The sequence below is a fragment of the Hordeum vulgare genome, chromosome 6H (assembly GCF_904849725.1).
Source record: "Hordeum vulgare subsp. vulgare chromosome 6H, MorexV3_pseudomolecules_assembly, whole genome shotgun sequence".
Taxonomy (NCBI): domain Eukaryota; kingdom Viridiplantae; phylum Streptophyta; class Magnoliopsida; order Poales; family Poaceae; genus Hordeum; species Hordeum vulgare.
The window spans coordinates 70,235,880-70,257,411 of record NC_058523.1 but is presented as its reverse complement, the minus strand read 5'-3'; the positions used below and the strand labels follow the sequence as shown (position 1 = coordinate 70,257,411).

The 21,532-nt window shown below is 44.3% G+C and overlaps 1 pseudogene; it reads left to right on the top strand.

The window, feature by feature from the left end:
* The first annotated feature begins 14,503 nt into the window (after positions 1 to 14,503).
* On the top strand, positions 14,504 to 19,004 carry LOC123404126 (annotated as a pseudogene).
* The last annotated feature ends 2,528 nt before the right edge of the window (positions 19,005 to 21,532 follow it).

Genomic DNA, 21,532 nt, shown 5'->3' with positions numbered 1-21,532 from the left:
GGGATGCTTGGCCATCTATTGGAAGTATTGATCTTCGATTCTTTGCCAATACCTCTTAGAGGTTTGAGACACACCCATGCAAGCATCCATAGACACCGTACTCCAAGCCTTGATCAAGATTTGATCTTCCAAGATCGTGTAGTTCTTCGATCTCACGGTTTTTTTGCTTGCGCTTGCTGATATGCCCCCTCATCTACCTCCTCCACTTCATTTTCACCACCGTGGTCATCCACGCCACCCTTCATTTCATTGTAATCGAAACCAGCGATCGGAGTTTGATCGATGTCGATGGCGTTGGTGTCCAACAAGTTCATGAACTCAGCATCATCATTGTTCGAACCACCGCTACATTGAATGACAGCAAGTGACGAGCTACCACAATGGCGAAAAGCAAAGAAAGAACAAGGGAGGGAAGATGCATACCTTCCGGTCATTTCAGCGAACACCTCACCTGTGGTGGAAGGAGCGCCATTTGAAGGCATCGTCGAGGAACATCTCGTCGGGGCAAAGGGAGTGGACGAAGGCTCCGGACTTTTCGTAGGAACCTTCTTCCGCTTCGGCCCGAAACCTTGGTCATCTTCTCCGCCGTCGGCCGGTCAGATCAAGCAGCAGTGGTGGCGCCCGCCCCGCGTGACTTTCCGACGGGGCCAACCGGATTGATGCCATGCACGCCAACGGTGCCTTGCCACTTGTGGGTAGGCGCGCTGGTACCTTGGACGAGGGTGAGGGCGACATGGCCGGCGATGAGATCCGTCGGAGGAGATTGCGCTTGCACGACCTCCACGTTGACGTGGGACGGACGAGAGACTTCCATGGCGGCGAAGAATGGCGAGGAAGATAGTCCGGAGCGCGTGGTGGCAGGGCAATGGATGCCGAGGAGGGGGATCGGGAGCGGGGAACGGTCGCGCGGAAATTCCCCTCGCGTCAAATCTCGTTGCGGATAGGGGGTGAGCTCGGGTCGGCCTCCCACCCCGTAAATCTGAAGGTTGAGGACAAACTTTTGCTGCATGGATCAGACGCGTTTGCGGGGTCTAATCGGGCAATATTTTTTGCGCCGACCCATATTTTAAAATTTATTTTGCGGATCAGAAACATTATACAGGGCCTGCTAGAGATGCTCTTAGAACATGCACATTGAAAGTATTTCATTTTAATCATGCTTTCTCTACAATCATGCGATAGCAATCTATAAATGCATAGGTTCGTAACTCCCTAATTTTTTAATCATTTCTATCTTAGTTACATGGCTTGAGAAGCCAAAGCCGCAAATGTACTTACTGGATTCTCAACCCTCACAAAGTGAATGCAGAGGCCATTAAACGACGACCTCAAGTCACCGAGAGTTAAGTGGCCAAGTCGATCATGGCATACCAAGACATATTTCTCGAAAATAACCCAAACTAAATTAATTACTACCGCTTGTAAATATCAAAATTTGTATTCTATGCACATTGAATTACTAGCACCAAATTTTCTATTTTTCCTATTTAAGCTTTCACTAGGTCGTGATAGCTATCATACGTAAGTGCAACCGGGTTGTATGATTGGATTCCTATAAGGATACTAAGTCAGATCACGAGTGGTCCTTAATCATTGGCTTGCTCAATTGGCGAGTAACTATATTTCACCTAGTAAATACATGTGTTGTTTATTTTTTAGGAAACGTTTATACACGACGCGTCGGCTGAACCGTTTTGACCGGACGCACCGCGCTCGTTCGATCTGCGCGGATCACGCGTTTCCCTCTGCGCAGGCCGCCGTCGCCCCCTCGAGTACTCCCCCCCTCCCCCCCGCGCGCTCTCCTGCGCTGCTGCCGTCGACATCGCCGGTCCCTGCCTCCGTCGGGCAGATCCGCGGTGTTCCTTCAAGCCGGCGTGCCTCCCCTGTTGGATCTCGTCCCGCCGGCCATCATGGAGTCGCATCGGATGCCACCGGTGCTGAAGACGAAAAGCTATGACATAGACGACGATGTTGTAACCGGCGACGAAAAAAGCTTCAAACCGGCGATCAAAAATGCTACAACCGGCATTGTCGAAAGTTTCAACCAGAGACGAGGGGAATCAAGGGCCACCACCATGCAATCCACGAATGTTGCAACCGGTGATGAAAAATGTTTCAACCGGCTAGAAAAAAGCTTCAACCGGCGATAGCGAAACGCAAAAAGCTGCAATCGTTGACACAAAAGCTTCAACCATATGTTTGAAAAGCTTCAATCACAGACCAACGAGAAAAAACTGTCATTTTTTCTACAATCGGCAAAAAGGTTCAAGCGACGTGGAAAAAGCTTCAACCATTGTGGAAAAAGCTTAAAGCAACATGGAAAAAGTTTCGATCAAAGTAAAAAAAGCCTCAAACCGGAGTTCGGGGGGACAATCCTGTGCACGCACGAGCGTCGACGGCGACGAGTGGCGACGACGGGGGGAGAGGGATGGGGTGCTCGTGCGGGAGGAGGTCAGAGGCGCGCGGGGTTGTGCGCTGGCGAAGAGCGGGGACGAGATGCCATATCTGATGGCTATCGCAGTCATATCGAATGGATGTCGCCCGACCGGCGGGAGCGCTCCCGCCGGTGCGCCGGCGCAGAGCGGTGCCTCGGTGCTCTGCGCCGGCACCCCGGTCAAAACTTTCGGCCAGCCCGCGCGGGCCGCCCGATTCGCCAGCTGCATGCGGGCCGCACCGTTAGATCTCCATGCAGCAAAATTTCTCGATGCAATAAATATCATCCACGATGCAGCAATTTTCGTCCACGGTTGCAACAAAAATATAGTTGTAGCAAAAAAATACATGGTCGTAACAAAAAAAGAAGTGCGAGCCATTGTTCAAGAATTCGTCCGATTAACCAGTTAACTTGACAGTTAATCGCTACTCTTAGGGTGATCGAATCGAATAACACGTATTCATCGTGTTAACTTTCCATGCCGATTAATTGGCCAGTTAGACCGATTAATTAGTTGTTATACCGATTAATCAGTTGCTAGACCGATTAATCGCTACTGGCCAATTAACTGGTGGGCAAACGAATCCCAAAATTTTGACCCGTAATCCCCTCTTGCTACTCAATACCTAGGGTTTAGCCCTCCTCCCGCTTCGTCACTCTCCTTTCATCCCCTCTTAACCTGGCTGGTGGCTAGTCGTGTCCTCACTAGTGCCACTCACCACACTACACCTGCAAGATCTAGTTGCTCTGCCATTTTGGTCGCCTGTGTGGACCCCACCCCACTTGGCCACTCGTCATCCCCTCCCATGGGATGCTTCCCAATCTCTTCCTAAATGGCATCACCAGTAGGCAAGGCACTACCATCTTTCCCCCTATCTTAGTGGAGAATCCACATTCATATATTAGTAAATTATGAATTACAATTTTGTAGATGGGTGGATGGAACTGTTGGTTTTGGTTGTTATCTGGAGTATGTTGTGTGATGTATGTTAGCAAGTATATGGATAAGTTTAAATGTTTAATTGATAATTTTCAATTTTGAGATTTTATATATTTGGATGTATAGCGATTATTAATTTTACATCTTGTATATTTTTTATATTCCACAATAGAATATTTTTGTACATTACATAGTTAGGTGCGTGGAATTATGGTATAATACATTAAAATCAAGATATAAGTTGCAAGTTTCTATTTAATCTACAGATTAATAGTCGACCGATTAATCCAGTTAATAGGTTGATTCAACAATTAATCGCTACTCCCAAGCCGACAGAGAAGTTACCGGTTACCGATTTCTTAAACATTGGTGGTAGCAAAACAAAATAAGGGTTGTAGCAAAACAATCCGATGAACTCGGATTGCAACTCTGACGAACGTGTATGCAAATTTTTTAGTGAACGGTTGCAGCAAAAAATGGTACCGGTTGTAGCAAAAATTAACACGGCTGTAGCAAAAAAAAAAACACCGATTGTAGCAAAAAATACGACGAACTGAGGCTGCAACCAAACGTATATGCAGCTTTTTAAGTGGACAAATGTAGCAAATTTAAACACCAGTTGTAGCATATTTAAACGACCATCATAAGGGAAAATGTTCCACGGCCATACGCGCGGGTCATGCGTGAGACGCGTGGGCAGCGAGCGACCGGCGCGTTGCTTCCGTCGGTGCGTCGAAGGGAAACGTTTCCCGCTTATTTGTTCTGCATAAACTGAGAATAATTTGGTATTGATGAAGGGATCCAAACCCTAAGTTAACAGTGGTGGGAGATGCAAGGAGGGCAGCTTCTCGGCCACTTGGTTTCTATAGTGCCACCAATAGCGGATGAGGATTTGTGGCTCTGAGGTGCCACACAATCTTATATAAAATAATATTAAAAAGTATATTTAGAAAAATTCAAAAAAATATCTAAAATGTTAGAATATGAAACTTGGGTGTCTGTTGTACACATGCGTTCAGTTTCTTGGGGAATGGGTGCCCGTGATAATGCCAGTAAAAAAAGCAAAAATGTCATATGGGTAGGAAAAAAACTGAATGTATTGTATGCCGGTTCGTAATTCGTACGTCACGGATACCACGTGCATCCATTCCCCACGAAAATGAACACAGATGTACAACGGGCACTCAGGTTTCACATCCCAAAATTTCAGAATTTCTCGAAATTTCCTGATATTTTTTAATGCTATTTCAGATAGAGAGCTGCAATAATGCATTTCCCCACCAATAGCCAATTACTAGCAACCTATGTAGATATTACTACATGTACCACAAGCATATTATGTTGGATAACACAAGCCTGGTGATTGAGGTAATCTAAATAATACATTCAATGTTTTTTTTAACTTCATCAAATGATATTATACATCTTTATAAGTATAACTACTTCTATTGCCACATGGTTTTCCTAAAATTGATAGGAAGAGTTACAAGTGTGTTAGCTGTCCTTTGCGACTTAACTTTATATGATTATGGCATTTGTGAGTTACTCTAAGCGGAACACGATCTTTATTACTTCCTCCGTCACGGTTTAGAAGACACAGTTAGACTTGCGTGCGTTTTCAAAATAGACAAAGATTAAGGCTCGTTGCATTTACTCCTAGTAGCTAATTAGTACTCCGTTGTACTAATTCTATATGCATGCGTAGTATGAATGCTATTTTTAACTCATTTCACACCCAATCAATAATCACCTAGATCCTAGAGAATTTGCATGCATGCCTTCTAAACCGCGACGGAGGGAGTATTGATAACTGACGATTGGACAACTGGTAGTAATAATATATGCTTGTAGTAAACTTATGGTTTACAATTATGTCTTGGTTGAATATAGAGTGTATGTGTGTGCGTGCGTGCGTGCGCATGTGTCCGTGTCACATGCTAATGCTGTATACTGCAAATATGAACTGTGTGCAGTGGATATGTCATCAAAATATATAGGGGATGTTCTGTCAAAAAAAGCATTTATATTGGAGACAGGTCTTGTTGGACCCAACAATAGTCTTGATAGATAGTGGAACCAAGGAAATCATTGCGCCAAGAGCACACGTTTTCGAGGCAGGCTCTCTCCATTACCTTCCATGTAAGGCGTGGAACAATTCACGATTTTTAAGCGCATGGGATAGTAAACCAAACCCGCAATGGATGGACATTTTAGGCCTGCATGGCATAAGTCTTTAATACTATGAAAATTCTTCTATTCAATTGACTGATTGGACACAAAACATCCGCATCATCGTCCATGCGCTTAAAACTCCCTTGACTGAGCCATATGCAACATGCTTCTTGTTGCAAGACCAGTGCATCATGAACTATGTTGCAGATCAATGAAGGTGAGTCGTGCAACAACGGGGCTCTACATTCGTTTGCAATGTGGGCCTTGTTGCTAAATGCACGAGCACATGGGCTTAGTTCACTAGTAGAAAACAGGGCTTTGGTTCGGGCCTGGCCAGCCCATTAGTCCCGGTTCTTCACGAACCGGGACCCATGGGACATTAGTCCCGGTTCATGAGCCCAGGGGGGCCGGCCGGGACCTCGTGGGCATTGGTCCTGGTTCGTCTGGACCCATTTGTCCCGGTTCTAGGCACGAACCGGAACCAGTGGGCCGCGCTCCTGGCCCACATTCATTGGTACCGGTTCGTGCCTTGAACCGGTTTAGAAGGGGGCTTTAGTCGCGGTTTATGTCACGAACCGGGACAAATAATTTGTCTATATATACCCATCGCCGCGGCAGAACACTTTGTTTTTTCTGGCCGGCGAGGAGAGGGCATTTGGGTGCCCTAGCTCACCTCCTATGCACATGAGGTGTTCGCTGAAATGTCCGAGCCACGCTAGTTAATCGTTCTCATCTCGAAACTTGACCTCCGAGCTCCATTTTCTCAGAGATTTGTCTAGGTTTAGCGGTCCGTCACGTCCTGTCCCCCGTCTTCACCGCCGTCGATCGCCCGTGCCGATCTCGTCGCCGGCACCACCGTGGTGAGCCTCTTGTTCTTATCTTTTTTCTGGATTTTTTTTCTTACTTCAGATAGATACTTGTCTAATTTTCTTACTTTTATTATTTCTTGTTATCATATAGTGCGATGGTTTTGGTATCCGCCCCCGTCGGTCCTCGTCCTGTCTATGTTTCGGATATGGTATATATTATCTTTTATAACTATTTGTCTTATTTAGTGTTTATGATAATTATGACGACCAACGTGACATATATTTTTAATCTAGGAGGTATGTGAACCGAAAATTCCAACCCACCTAGAAATGCTTCTCGAGAAGTTAACTTTGGTTGAAAAAGAAAACAAATACTTGAAGGAAAAATTGAAAACAATTGAGGATAAGAATATGGAAATGGAGTTGCATGTTGCCGAGGTCATTGACGATCGCAAGATGAAGATCGATGCGATGCGGTTGAAGATGGATGCAATGCGCTTGAAGATGGATGAAATACGCTTGAAGATTAGGAATATTAGATAATATGCCATTGATAAAGAGGCTTGGTATCATTATGCTGTTGGGTCAATTGTTACCTTAGTTGCGATTTTGATCACGTTTGTTGTTGCATTTAAATGTTTTACATAGTTGTATATTGTATTATGAGAGAACTTTATGTATTTATTTTTCACTAATAACATTTGATCACTATTGTGCTTTGATTTTAATGTGATGATGAACTTGTATTAATTTGGTCATTTCTCTATTCATTTTGTTCTGCAATGGTTTTTTGATATATACTTAATTTCATAATAGATATGAACCGTCAATGGATGTACGGTGACCGACGTACTTTGGAGTACATTATGAACCGGGACTAATGCCCGAGTCACAAAGGTTTGTAAATTGATGATGTGGCTTTGAATTGTGCATTTTGAACACAGAAAACTATGGAGTTCAAATAAGTTCAAAAAAATGAAATCCCTTTGTAAGAGACGAGTTTCCGTATGAAACCCTGATACTTCGAAAGAGATTGTTCTTTTGTACACGAAGTGGATCCAGTTTTTGCCGTAACCCTCTGTACTTTCTCGCACATGCTATGTGCGTGAAATGATGATACCATGCCAACTTGAAACCTTTTCAGAGTTCGTTTGTAGTGCTTGGACCAATTTATATATGTCTAGTTTATGTTTGTGCCATTATAGTTTCCAAATTTGAATGGTTTAGCCCATTATAGATATTTGTTATGCACTAGGGGAAGTAGGAGTAGCGACCATCATCGACCATGCCAACTTTCAACATTTTTGGCCGAGGGCCGAAAGACCATTAGTCCTGGTTCAAACCAAAACCGGGACCAAGGCCAGGCATAGGTCCCGGTTCGGTTTGCCGGGACATTGGTTCCGGTTCGGTTCACCTCATTAGTCCCGGTTCGGGACAAAAACCGGGACTAAAGATCCAGCGAAACCACGTGGCGTGCCGCACAAACACGTGGCGTGCCGCATATGTTATTAGTCCTGGTTCAGGACAAAAACCGGGACTAAAGATCCAGCGAAACCACGTGGCGTGCCACGCAAACACGTGGCATGCCACATATGTTATTAGTCCCGGTTCGGGAGAAAAACCGGGACTAAAGATCCAGCAAAACCACGTGGCGTGCCGCGCAAACACGTGGCATGCCACATATGTTATTAGTCCCGGTTCGGGACAAAAACCGGGACTAAAGATCCAGCGAAACCACGCGGCGTGCCGCGCAAACACGTGGCGTGCCGCATATGTTATTAGTCCCCGTTTTAGATACGAACCGGGACTAAAGGGTTGCCTATATGAACCCTCGCCCTCCCACCCCTTTCCTGTGTTTTTGGGCGTTGAGGTATGAGCATGCATGCCATGCTCTTGCCACTCTAGTTATGCATATGAGAGAAGAAGAATGCCGACTGTTGTTGGGGGTCGCTCTTCCTTCTTCTCCTTGTGTTAGATATTTGTTATGCATTAGGGGAAGAAGGAATAGTGACCATCATCGACGGTCAAAAAATCAGGTGAGGGAGTGTCCACCATATATGAGAGAAGAAGAATGCCGACTGTTGTTATGGGGGTCGCTTCTTCTTCCTCCTCCTTGTGCTAGATATTTGTTATGCACTAGGGGAAGAAGGAGTAGCGACCATCATCGACGGTCAAAAAATCAGGTGAGGGAGTGTCCACCATATATGAGAGAAAAAGAATGCCGACTGTTGTGATGGGGGTCGCTTTTCCTTCTTCTCCTTGTGCTAGATATTTGTTATGCATTGGGGGAAGAAGGAATAGCGACCATCATCGATGGTCAAAAAATCAGGTGAGGGAGTGTCCACGATATATGAGAGAAGAAGAATGCCGACTGTTGTTATGGGGGTCGCTTCTTCTTCTTCCTCCTTGTGCTAGATATTTGTTATGCACTAGGGGAAGAAGGAGTAGCGACCATCATCGATGGTCAAAAAAATCAGGTGAGGAGTGTCCACCATATATGAGAGAAGAAGAATGTTAACTGTTGTTATGGGGGTCGCTTTTCCTTCTTCTCCTTGTGCTAGATATTTGTTATGCATTAGGGGATGAAGGAATAGCGACCATCATCGACGGTCGAAAAATCAGGTGAGGGAGTCTCCACCATATATGAGAGAAGAAGAATGCCGATTGTTGTTCCTTGTGCTATATATTTGTTATGCACTAGGGAAAGAAGGAGTAGCGACCATCATCGACGGCCTTTGAACGGTGCATTTTGAACACACAAAAAGTTTGGAGTTAAAATGAAATCCTTTTGTAACAGACGAGTTCTCATTCGAAACCCTGATACTTCGAGAGAGATTGCCCGTTTTGTACACGAAGTGCATCCAGTTTCTGCCGTAACCCTCTCAACTTTTTAGCACATGCTATGTGGGTGAAATGATGATACCATGCCAACTTTCAAAATTTTTAGAGTTCGTTTGTAGTGCTTTTTAATTTCAGGGTCAACTACCTCAAAAACAAAATAACTAAATGAATGAAAAATACGAAATGAAGTCAGAAATTGTTGAAAATTTGTGATGTGCCTTTGAATGGTGCATTTTGAACACACAAAAAGTATGGAGTTAAAATGAGTTCAAAAGAAATGAAATCCTTTTGTAACACACGAGTTCTCGTTTGAAACCGTGATACTTCGAGAGAGATTGTCCATTTTGTACACGAAGTGCATCCAGTTTTTGCCGTAACCCTCTAAACTTTTTAACACATGCTATGTGGTTGAAATGATGATACCATGCCAACTTTCAACATTTTCATAGTTCGTTTGTAGTGCTTTTCAATTTCCGGGTCAACTAGCTCAAAAACAAAATAAGTAAATGAACGAAAAATATCAAATGAAGTTAGAAATTGTTGAAAATTTGTGACGTGCCTTTGAACGGTGCATTTTGAACAGACAAAAAGTATGGAGTTAAAATGAGTTCAAAATAAATGACATCGTTTTGTAACACTCGAGTTCTCGTTCGAAACCTTGATACTTCGAGAGAGATTGTCCATTTTGTACACGAAGTGCATCCAGTTTTTGTCGTAACCCTCTCAACTTTTTAGCACATGCTATGTGGGTGAAATTATGATACCATGCCAACTTTCAACATTTTCAGAGTTCGTTTGTAGTGCTTTTCAATTTCAAGGTCAACTACATCGAAAACAAAATAAGTAAATGAGCGAAAAATACCAAACGAAGTCAGAAATTGTTGAAAATTTGTGATGTGCCTTTGAACGGTGCATTTTAAACACACAAAAAGTATGGAGTTAAAATGAGTTAAAAAAATAAAATCCTTTTGTAATACACGAGTTCTCGTTCGAAACCCTAATACTTCGAGAGAGATTGCAAATTTTGTACGCGAAGTGCATCTAGTTTTTGTCGTATCCCCCTCAACTTTTTAACACATGCTATGTGGGTGAAATGATGATACCATGCGAACTTTTAACATTTTCAGAGTTCGTTTGTAGTGCTTTACAATATTCAGGGTCAACTAGCTCAAAAACAAAATAAGTAAATGAACAAAAAATACCAAATGAACTCAGAAATTGTTGAAAATTAATGATGTGCCTTTGAACGGTGCATTTTGAACACACAAAAAGTATGGAGTTAAAATGAGTAAAAAAATGAAATCCTTGGACTAGTATTTAGGAAAAGCAAAAAGAATTTTCATAAAGAACTTGTTTTGTTAGAAACTTTAATGGCAAAAAGAATTATCATAAAATAAAATAAATAAGTAATTAGAAACAAAATAAAATAAAATAAATAAGTATTTTGTTGTAAGTAGAAACAAAACAGAATAAGCTAACTAGCACTTTAAATTTAAGTAGAAACAAAATAAAATACACAAAACAGAAAATAAAAGCAAACATAATGAGTAAATGCAACTAAAATTATCAAAGTATTTTCTATTAGAAATCACTAAAAGCAAAAAGAATTTTCATAAAGAACTTTTATTGTTAGAAACTTTAATGGCAAAAAGGATTATCATAAAATAAAATAAATAAGTAATTAGAAACAAAAAAATTTAAAAAATATAAGTATTTTGTTGTAAGGAGAAATAAAACAAAATAAGCTAACTAGCACTTTGAATTTAAGTAGAAACAAAACATAATAAACAAAACAAAAAATAAAGCAAAAAACAAAACAAAAATAATGGATTTTTTTTTAAAAAATAGATGTGAATTTATAGAGAAAATTCAACCTAAATTTAAAGTGCTAATTAGCCTAGCTAGCACTTTGAATTTATGTTGAATTTTGTCTTTAAATTCGTATCTATTTTCAATTTTAGGCCCACAGGCCTGCTTTAGAGAGGAGCTCGACGTTGCAGCCGCGACGGAGCTTATAAACAGGCTCGGGAGCCCTTCGCTTGGCAAGGTGGGACTAAACATCCCACTGCACCGCAGGTGTGGCAGTGCTGCTAGCTACGCCTATAGGGATTTCCTTGGCAAATATGCAAAGGATTCTCCCGCGGCCTTGGAGCCTTGCCTTGGTTTTCACTTGAAGAGGAAAGGGTGATGTAGCACAGCGGCGGTAAGTATTTCCCTCAGTTTGAGAACCAAGGTATCAATCCAGTAGGAGAATCGCGTCAAGTCACAAGTACCTGCACAAACACAAAGAGCTTGCACCCAACTCTATCAAGGGGTTGTCAATCCCTTATAGATTGTTTGCAAAGTGAGAACTGAAAGCAAAAAGTAAACAAAGCAAAGTAAAAGTAAAATCTGAGATGATAGTTTTGAATAGACCCGGGGGCCGTAGTGTTTACTAGTGGCTTTTCTCGTGAAAGCAAGTAGACGGTGGGTGAACGAATTACTGTCGAGCAATTGATAGAACCGCGCAAAGCATTGACGTTATCTATGGCAATGATCATATCTATAGGCATCACGTCCAAACTAAGTAGACCGATACTTTCTGCACCTACTACTATTACTCCACACGTCGACCGCTATCCAGCATGCATCTAGTGTGTTGAGTTCATAAGAACAGAGTAACGCCTTAAGCAAGATGACATGATATAGATGGACAATCTCAAATCTATGATGAAAGCCCATCTTGTTACCCTTGATGGCAACAACACGATGCGTGCCTTGCTGCCACTTCTGTCATTGGGAAAGGTCACCGCACGGTATGAACCCAGAACCAAGCACTTCTCCCATTGCAAGAATCATAGATCTGGCTGGCCAAACAAAACCCAAGACTCGGAGAGACTTACAAGGATATCAAATCATGCATATAAGAAATCAGCAAAGACTCAAATATAATTCATAGATAATCTGATCACAAATCCACAATTCATCCGATATCGACAAACACACCACCAAAGAGGATTACATCGGATAGATCTCCATGAAGATCATGGAAAACTTTGTATTGAAGATCCAAGAGAGAGAAGAAGCCATCTAGCTACTAACTACGGACCCGTAGGTCTGAAGTAGACTACTCATGAGTCATTGGAGAGGCAATGATGTTGATGTAGAAGCCCTCCAGCTCCAAAGTCCCCTCCGGCAGGACACCGGGAAGGGTCTCCAGATGAGATCTCGCGGAAACGGAAGCTTGCGGTGCCGGAAAAGTGGTTTCGTGAACGCCATGATTTTTTCTGGGATTTCAGGGAATAAATAGGCCAAAGAGCTAGGGCAGGGGAGCGCCAGGGAGGCCACAAGCCTGGTGGCCGCTCCCCCTGGCCGCGGCCACATGGCTTGTGGGCTCCTTGTGGGCCTCCTGCCTTGGCCCTCAAGTCCCCCGATTTTCTTCTGTCCTGGAAAAATGTATTTCGGGGATTCTATTCCGTTTGGACTCCGTTCCAAAATCAGATCTGAAAAGAGTCAAAAACACAGAAAAACAGGAACTGGCACTTGGCACTGAATTAATAAGTTAGTCCCAAAAAAGAAATAAAAGGTATATAAAACATCCAAAGTTGACGAGATAACAACATGAAACCATCAAAAATTATAGATACGTTTGAGACGTATCAGGCAGGCACATGCCTTTAGTCCCGGTTGGTGGCTCCAACCGAGACTAATGCCCCCTTTAGTCCTGGTTGGTGCCACCAACCGGGACTAAAGGCCTCTGCTTCCCGCCCTTCGGTCTGCTGAAAAGAGACCTTTGGTACCGGTTGATGGTACCAACCGGTACCAATGCGTCCCTTTAGTCCCGATTGGTGGCACCAACCGGGACCAAAGGCATCTGCTCCCCCCCGTCGGGCTAATGAAAAGAGACCTTTGGTCCTGGTTGGTGACAACAACCGGGACTAAAGGGTGCATTGGTACTGGTTTGTGCCACCAACCGGTACCAATGGCTTTGCTATATAAGCCAACACTTGTGAAAATTTCATTAGTTCTTTGATCCCTCCGTCGACGCCGCCAGGCTGCCCGAGCTCACCGTGGTTCTGCCCCCCGACCACGCCGCCGTTGCCCCGCCCCGACCACGCCGCCATCGCCCTACACCCCGACCACGCCGCGCGCCCTTGCCGTGCTTCTGCCGCGCCCCCGACCCGCCCCTTCGACGCCGTCGCCACCCTATGCCCCGTCGACGCTTCGCCGTCCTCTGCCCCGACCACGCCGCCGTTGCCCCTGCCCCGACCACGCCGTCGTCGCCACCCTCTAAACCGACGCCGGCGCCGTGCCTCTTCCCCTGCCCCGACCACGCCGAACCTCTCCCTCCTTGGTCAGACCGGTGTCGGTGTTTTTTTATTATATGATGTTTTTTCCAAATTATATGTATATGCGTGAGTATATGTATGTGTGTATGTGTGATTATATGTCCTTTTTTTAGATTTTTTGTTCATATATATGATGATTTGTTTTTTGTTCATATATATGTATATGTATAAGAGGAGAAAAGAAGAAAAAGAAGAGGAGAAGAAGAAAGGAATAGAGAAGAAGAAGAAAATGATAGAATATAGAAGAAAGGAATAGAGAAGAAGAAGAAAATGATAGAAAATTCTATCATTTTCTTCTTCTTCTCTATTCCTTTCTTCTTCTCCTTTTTTTCTTCCTTTTTTTATTCGTTCGTTTCTCTTCTATTCCTTTCTTCTTCTCCTCTTTTTATTTCTTCTTTTGTCTTCTTATTTTTTATCGGGTATGTTGTTGTCGATATACCCCCTCCCGATAACTTCAACACGAGGGGGGGGGTCGATATACACCTTCCCCGATAAAATTATTTTCCCATGTATGTATGTCGTCGTTGTCGATATAACCCCCTCGTGGATAACTTCGACATGAGGGGCGGTCGATATATATGCCCCCTCTCGACCGTGATAACTTATACCACGGGAGCACCCTCCCCGGCCCTCTCGCTCGACCAAAACTCTTGAGGACACCCAAACCTTAGAAAAAACGATGTTGGTCTCCTACCCCCTCCCTGGAGCACCTACTCGACAAACTCTCTCAAGGCCACCCAATTTTACCAAGTTAAAAGAGCGTTGTCGTCGAGGCCACCCCAAACCCTTGAAGCATTGTCGAGGCCACCACAAACCCTTGAAGTGTTTACGAGGCCACCCGAAACCCTAGAGAAGCAGCGTCGAGGCCACTAATATGATTCCTTATTGTGATTAGCTAGCTAGTTCTACGTTTGCCACTAATATATACATCTCTCATGTTTGAATAATAATTGCCATGTTGTAAATATTTGCAGAAACTATGGAGCACCCCCGAGACGAAGCAACAGAAGAGATGTTGGGGGAAATAATCGCAAAAGGAAGTGATGTCATCTTGTCGTTTCTCAACGACACCGATGGTCTGGAAGGACAGGGTGAAGAAGAAGGCTATGATTATGGTGGCTCCGGTAACCCATTAATGACGGTACAAGAAGAAGGCTATGATTATGATGGCTCCGATGACCCAATGCCGGAACAAGAAGGAGACCGTGATGACGGCTCCGGTGACCGAATCGAGTCCGGCCAGGTATATATATTAGTTAAGCATGTGCTGACTAGATAATTGATGCATTCATTGTTTTCGTATGTACACATATTAATCAACTATCGTCTTTCTTCTTTTTCTAGCCCTCCGGATCGAGCAGAACTTCGGTAAAGAGACGAGGCCCGAAGAAAAAGTTGCGCTTGGATGAAAGGTTTGAGGTCACAGCAATCATGCGCGATGGCAAGCCGATTGAACCGTATCGGACAAAGGAAGCATTTGCTAATCAGTACGGGGTTCTTGTTAGGGACAAGATCACGATCAGTATCCAGCAATGGTTAAAGCCTAAGAAGGAAGACCCTGAGGTGTCTTATGTCTCCGATATGCAGAAAGAAGATCTTTGGACAACGCTTAAGGCAAATTTCACCCTACCGCCAGAGGAGGATCCGGAGAAGCCAGTTATAGAGAAATTGATCAAGTCTCATGCTCTTAAGAAGATGGCATAACTACTTAGGAGGTGGAAGAATGAGCTAAAAATGTTTGTTGACAAAGAAATTACACCAGAATTCTTCGGCCGGTTTGAGAAGATCAGAGATAGTTGGCCCGCTTTTGTGGCCCACAAGACATTGGAAAAGAGTAAGAAGATGTCAATGACAAACAAGAAAAATGCTGGGAAGAAGAAGCATCACCATCGCACGAGGTCAGGTGGCTCCCTCAAAGCCCGACCTTTGTGGGACAAGGCTGAGAATGACTTGATTGCTAAAGGGGTTGAACCAGAGACATTGAACTGGCCAGACCGTTGCCGGACTTGGTTCTTCGGGGTTGGCGAAACCTTGGACCCTGTATCAGGGAAGTGCGTTTGGACGGAAGAGAAACTGCGAATACCCGTCACGAGGCTTAAGGAGTATATTGAGAAAGCGCAGAAAGGGTCGTTCGTTCCACACAGAGAGAATGACGAGCTCACAATGGCCCTCGAGAATCCTGAGCACCCTGGACAGAAACGAGGAACGCAAGGCTCCCTTCCATGGAAGGTTGGGTTTCCGGACGCAGGGGGTTACAAATGCCAGGAGAGGAGGAAGAAAGTGGAGCATAGCGAACTGCAGGCGCTGCACGAAAGGGTACAAGGGCTAGAGGAACGAGAAGCAGATCACAACAAACGACCTGCCGAAGCTTCCCTTGAAGCTACCCCGCCATCTCAGAGGAGAAGCAGCGTGGCTTCCACACAGCAAACTTAGCAGCTGGAGCCTGTCTTCACGGCTCCTGCTAGCTACCCCGTGGATGCTATCAGGTAACATTTCCACCTTATGGCGCGATGGATGAGATTGACAGTCAAGGCGGCTGTTGGCTCTGTTTTACCTACTGAACCTGGCACAACCTACCACGGCCAGTCGATTCCATAAGGATATACTAGGGTGATGGTGGATCAAATAATGGACGAATTTGAGGACCTTGAGCTTGATCACCCTACGGGTGAAGGGGAGATTCGGCTGGGTTCTTCTCTGAAGACTACATGCCTATGGCGGAAGGAGCTCATCAACCTTACGAGTTGGACGCCTCCTTCTCCGGCGCGTGGCGGCACTTCGCCTCCTCCTCCGCCTCCTCCTCCAGCGAGTGATCATGTCACTTAGCCTCCTTCTCCAGTGCGTGGCGACACTCCGCCTCCTCCTCCGGCGAGTGACCAGGGCACTCAGCCAGCTTCTCCGATGCGTGGCGGCACTCTGCCTCATCAACAAGGGCGGAAGAGACCCGTCGCCGCTCCGGCTGCTCCGGCGCGTCGTCCTTCTCCTCCGCCTCATAAGAAAGGAAAACCAGCCGCAACCGCTCCGTCTGCTCCAGCGTCTAGCAGTACAGCCAGAGGCATGCAAAACAGATACGGTCCTTCTCTGAAGACTCGAGAAAAGTTACCATTTCTACTTCTCAAACAACAACGCCAGAAATTGACACGTTGACGGAGACTTGCTTGCGTTGGTTTTTCCCTTGAAGAGGAATGGGTGATGCAACAAAGGAGCAGTAAGTATTTCCCTCAGTTTGAGAACCAAGGTATCGATCCAGTAGGAGGGTCTCGTCAAGTCAAGAGTACCTGCGCAAACACAAACAAGCTTGCACCTAACGCTTCAAAGGGGTTGTCAATCCCTTCAAGATTGTTTGCAAAGTGAGATCTGAAGGCGGAAAGTGCAACGAAGTAAAAAGTGCAAGGCTGAAAATATGGTGTGGAGTAGACCCGGGGGCCATAGTGTTCACTAGAGGCTTCTCTCAAAATAGCAAATATTACGGTGGGTGAACAAATTACTGTCGAGCAATTGACAGAACCGCGCAAAGTCATGATAATATCTAAGGCTATGGTCATACATATAGGCATGACATACGAGACAAGTAGACCGATACTTTCTGCATCTACTACTATTACTCCACACATCGACCGCTATCCAGCATGCATCTAGTGTATTGAGTTCATGACGAGCAGAGTAACGCCTTAAGCAAGATGACATGATGTAGAAGGATAATCTCAAACCAATGATGAAAACCCCATATTTTTACCCTTGATGGCAACAACACGATGCGTGCCTCGCTACCCCTTCTGTCACTGGGTGAGGTCACCGCATGGTATGAACCCAAAACCAAGCACTTCTCCCATTGCAAGAATCATAGATCTAGTTGGCCAAACAAAACCCACATCTCGAAGAGAATTACAAGGATATGAAATCATGCATAAGAGAGATCAGAAGAAACTCAAATAAGATTCATAGATAATCTGATCATAAATCCACAATTCATCGGATCTCGAAAAACACACCGCAAAAGAAGATTACATCGGATAGATCTCCATGAAGATCATGGAGAACTTTGTATTGAAGATCCAAGAGAGAGAAGAATCCATATAGTTACTAGCTATGGACCCGTAGGTCTATGGTGAACTACTCACGCATCATCGGAGAGGTCATGGTGTTGATGAAGAAGCCCTCCGTATCTGAATCCCCCCTCCGGCAGGGCACCAGAACGTGCCCCAGATGGGATCTTGCGGAGACAGAAGCTTGCGGCGGCGGAAAAGTACTTTCGATGATCTCCTGATTTTATGTGGAATTTTTGGGATACATAGGCGCAAAACCTAGGGCAAAGGTGGCCCAGGGAGCCCACAAGCCTGGACGGCGCGGGCTCCCCCTGTCCGCGCCATGAGGGCTTGTGGGGTCCCTGGGGACCCCCTGCCTTGACTCTCAAGTCTCCCGATCTTCTTCCGTTCCAGAAAAAACATTTTCGGAAGTTTTATTCCATTTGGACTCCGTTCAAAATCCTCCTCTAAAAGGGGTCAAAAACATGGAACAAATAGGAACTGGCACTTGACACCGAGTTAATAAGTTAGTCCCCAAAAATATATAAAAGGCATGCAAAACATCCAAAGTTTGACAAGATAATAGCATGAAACCATAAAAAATTATAGATACGTTGGAGACGTACCAACCATACGAGAGGAGCCAGGAGGAAAACATGAAGATCGTGTAGCCGAAGTGAAGAACTTCTTTGAAGGGGTGAAAGCAAAGAAACATCCACCTCCGGAGGAGAAGATAGATCCGGTAAAAGCGAAGCGTACTCTGGCTGCCCTGAAGAAACCACCAAAGTCTCCGACGAAAGGCAACTATGAGCGCATTATTAAAAAGTAATTTATCGAAGTGAAGCGGTCGGGAAGTACTGTCAGTGATCAAAGGTTAGAAAAATGACGAGCTGGGAAAAAAGTTGCCCAGCTCGGCGAACAAGCGAACCAATCGTTCCCCCGCTCAAGGTACCTAGCGATATCGTCGCTAATGATCCGGGGATCTTGCCCGGTACAAATCTTGGAGATTACTTGCCCGACGATGCACATTTTGGTTTAGTGGAGGCGGTGGAACACAAATACGTGTACGGGAAGCCTCTTGTCAAAGATGAAAGATCTCTAACAATGATGATGCGAAGATTCCATGATTGGTACATGAAAACCTACTGAGAGTCTGGGGGGACTAATACTTTGACGCTGAGAGTTAGACCGGAGCATGACCTTGTTGGAATTGAACTGTTGAATGTTCCATTTGAGGAGTTCTTCGCGTTTTTCAATCTAAAGGCCCTCGATAAATTAACGATCACTTGCTACTGCCTGTAGTAGTACTACTTCTGTCATTAAGTCTCTATATATAGGTCAGCTCTTTCATTGCATGTATTTTTAATTATCCTTACTATATTATGCAGCTTGAAGATCACCGAATTGAAGAAAAGACAAATCGGTGATATTGGGTTCATTAACACAAATCTCGTAGATGCATTTATGGTTCAATTTCAGGCCAAAGATACCGAGGCCAAGCTGCTACAATCGTTTGTATTGAATAAATACAAAGCTATAATACTCTTCCCTTACGAATTCCAGTGAGTGTTATTGTCTTGTGCATATTTGGTTTCCCTTATTAGTCAAGATTATAGTAATGTAATTGATGAGTTATGCATGCGTGCACAGCTTCCACTATATTCTCCTAGAGATTAAGCTTGAGGAGGGAATAGTAACCGTCTTAGACTCAAGACGAAAAGATCCCAAGGAGTATGCGGACCTGACTGAAATTCTAGATAAGTAAGTTAAATCGATCATTATCGCACCATATCGGCAACTTTGTTCATTTCCTGATATCAAGTAATTGTTTTGTTTGTCTAGCAGGGTTTGGAAAAAAATCACCGCAAAAACTCCGGGACTGCCGAAGAAGCTGCAATTTAGACACCTGAAAGTAAGTACTATCGTAGCATGTTCCACGCATCTCCTAGTGATTCAAGCTCTAGTTTCATCAATACCATTTATCATGCTTGCTAACTATCAGTTTGATTGACCTCTATTTCTTGTAAAGTGGTTGTGGCAGGAACTAGGGAATGATTACTGTGGATACTACATTTGCGAGTCCATGCGCCACACAACCTGTGAGCGGGGCTACACTGACAAACAATATGAAGTGCGTAAATAATAATATTCAGAATTTTATTTTATTACCATCATTTGTGTTCAGTTTCATTTATTCATATATATGTATTGACCCTCTTCTTCAAATTAGATATTTCGGATGCGGAATGAACTCCTACCACCAGATCGTATGCGAGGAATTCAAGAGGAATTGGCGACATTCTTTCTTGACCACGTGATCGCTAAAGACGGAGAATACCATGTGGAGCCTAATCAGTTGGTTTATAATTAGGAGATTATATTGTAAGAGATAATTATATTGTATATATGTAGCCAGTAGCGTCGGATAGATATATGAGAACTTGTTGTTCGACCAATCTCTCAGAGAAGGAGAGGTGGTCGATATCACTTCTCTCTGTATGTATATGTTCATGACGATCTTCTGTTTTCTTCATTTTCTTACTAGCTAGCGTGTCTAGTCCTCTCTATACGTATGGTACGTAGCGTCGACCAATCATGGAGATAAGAGAGGACACTTCTCTCTATTAATTAGCTAGCTAACACAATATATGAAACACGTAAATCAACCCCCCCAAACCCCCTACCCCCCTTTCAAAAAAAAACAAAAACCCCAGCACCTGAAATGCTGGCGCGTGGATGCCTATTGGTCCCGGTTGGTGCCACTAACCGGGACCAAAGGGCCTCCTGCCTGGGCTCGCCGCACTGGCCACGTGGAGGCCCATCTATCCCGGTTCATGTAAGAACCGGGACTAAAGGTCAAGGGCATTAGTAACGACCTTTTTGTCCCAGTTCCAAAACCGGGACAGAAGGCCCTTACGAACCGGGACAAAAGTCCCTTTTTCTACTAGTGGTTCAGAAAATGCTTTGACCGGAGAGCAGTATGGCTCATGTTACAAAAATCCAAGCGGAACACGATCCTTATTAGGAATAATAGACGATTGGACAATTGCTGCCTAGAAAAAAGAAGAAGAAAGAAACTATTCAAGGTGATTGTAACAACGTCCGTATTGCGAAGCGATGAGGGCAACACAAGGCTTGTTGTAATGACTTGGCGGTTCATTGGAAAAAACTCTTCGGGGGATACAACAAGCCTCATGTTGCAAAGTGCTGAGCACAACACAAGGCCTGTTCCAAAGGCTCAACGACTCATGAGGAAGGATCAAACAGATGTCCTCGTGTGTATCGAACGGCTACCTGGGCAATCGATCTTTTAGGATTATCATCCGGCCGACGCATAACGTCTGTCATAGTGGCGGCATAGTGTTATCTCATGACAAATTAGACAAAATAGTATCTATCTTCTAGATAGGTAGTTTTAAAGTTTCTAGAATTGCATGAATATGATTACCCCGTGTTAGCTAGGTATCACAAGACTAACCAAGTGCACATCCACTCTTCTGGATTCTGGTGAGGCAACAAAATCACCCTTTTCTTTTAGAGGGGACACTAGTAGAAAAAGGGCCTTTAGCCACGGTTCGGTTGGGCCATTAGTCCCGGTTCGCGAACCGGGACTAATGAACTCGAACTAATTCCAGCCCCGGTTCGGCCCCGAACCGGGGCTAACGGCCTTCCACGTGGCGGGGCTGGGAGCGAGGGGGAGGGTTATTAGTCCCGGTTCGTATTACGAAGCGGTGCTATTTCTTTGCTGTTTTTGAGCAATTTTTGGGTTTAGGGTTTTGCACTAAATTGGATGGGGCTATTTTGCTGCCCCCTATTTTCCCATTTATTTGTTTTGGGCATTTTTAAATTTTTGTTTTGCACTAAATTGGATGGTACATACACAGAAGTAAAGGAACAACTATATTGCACATCGTCACGAATATATTACACCATCTCATCCGTCGTGCTTTGTTGAACATATTGACAAAATGTAGACACGAGTT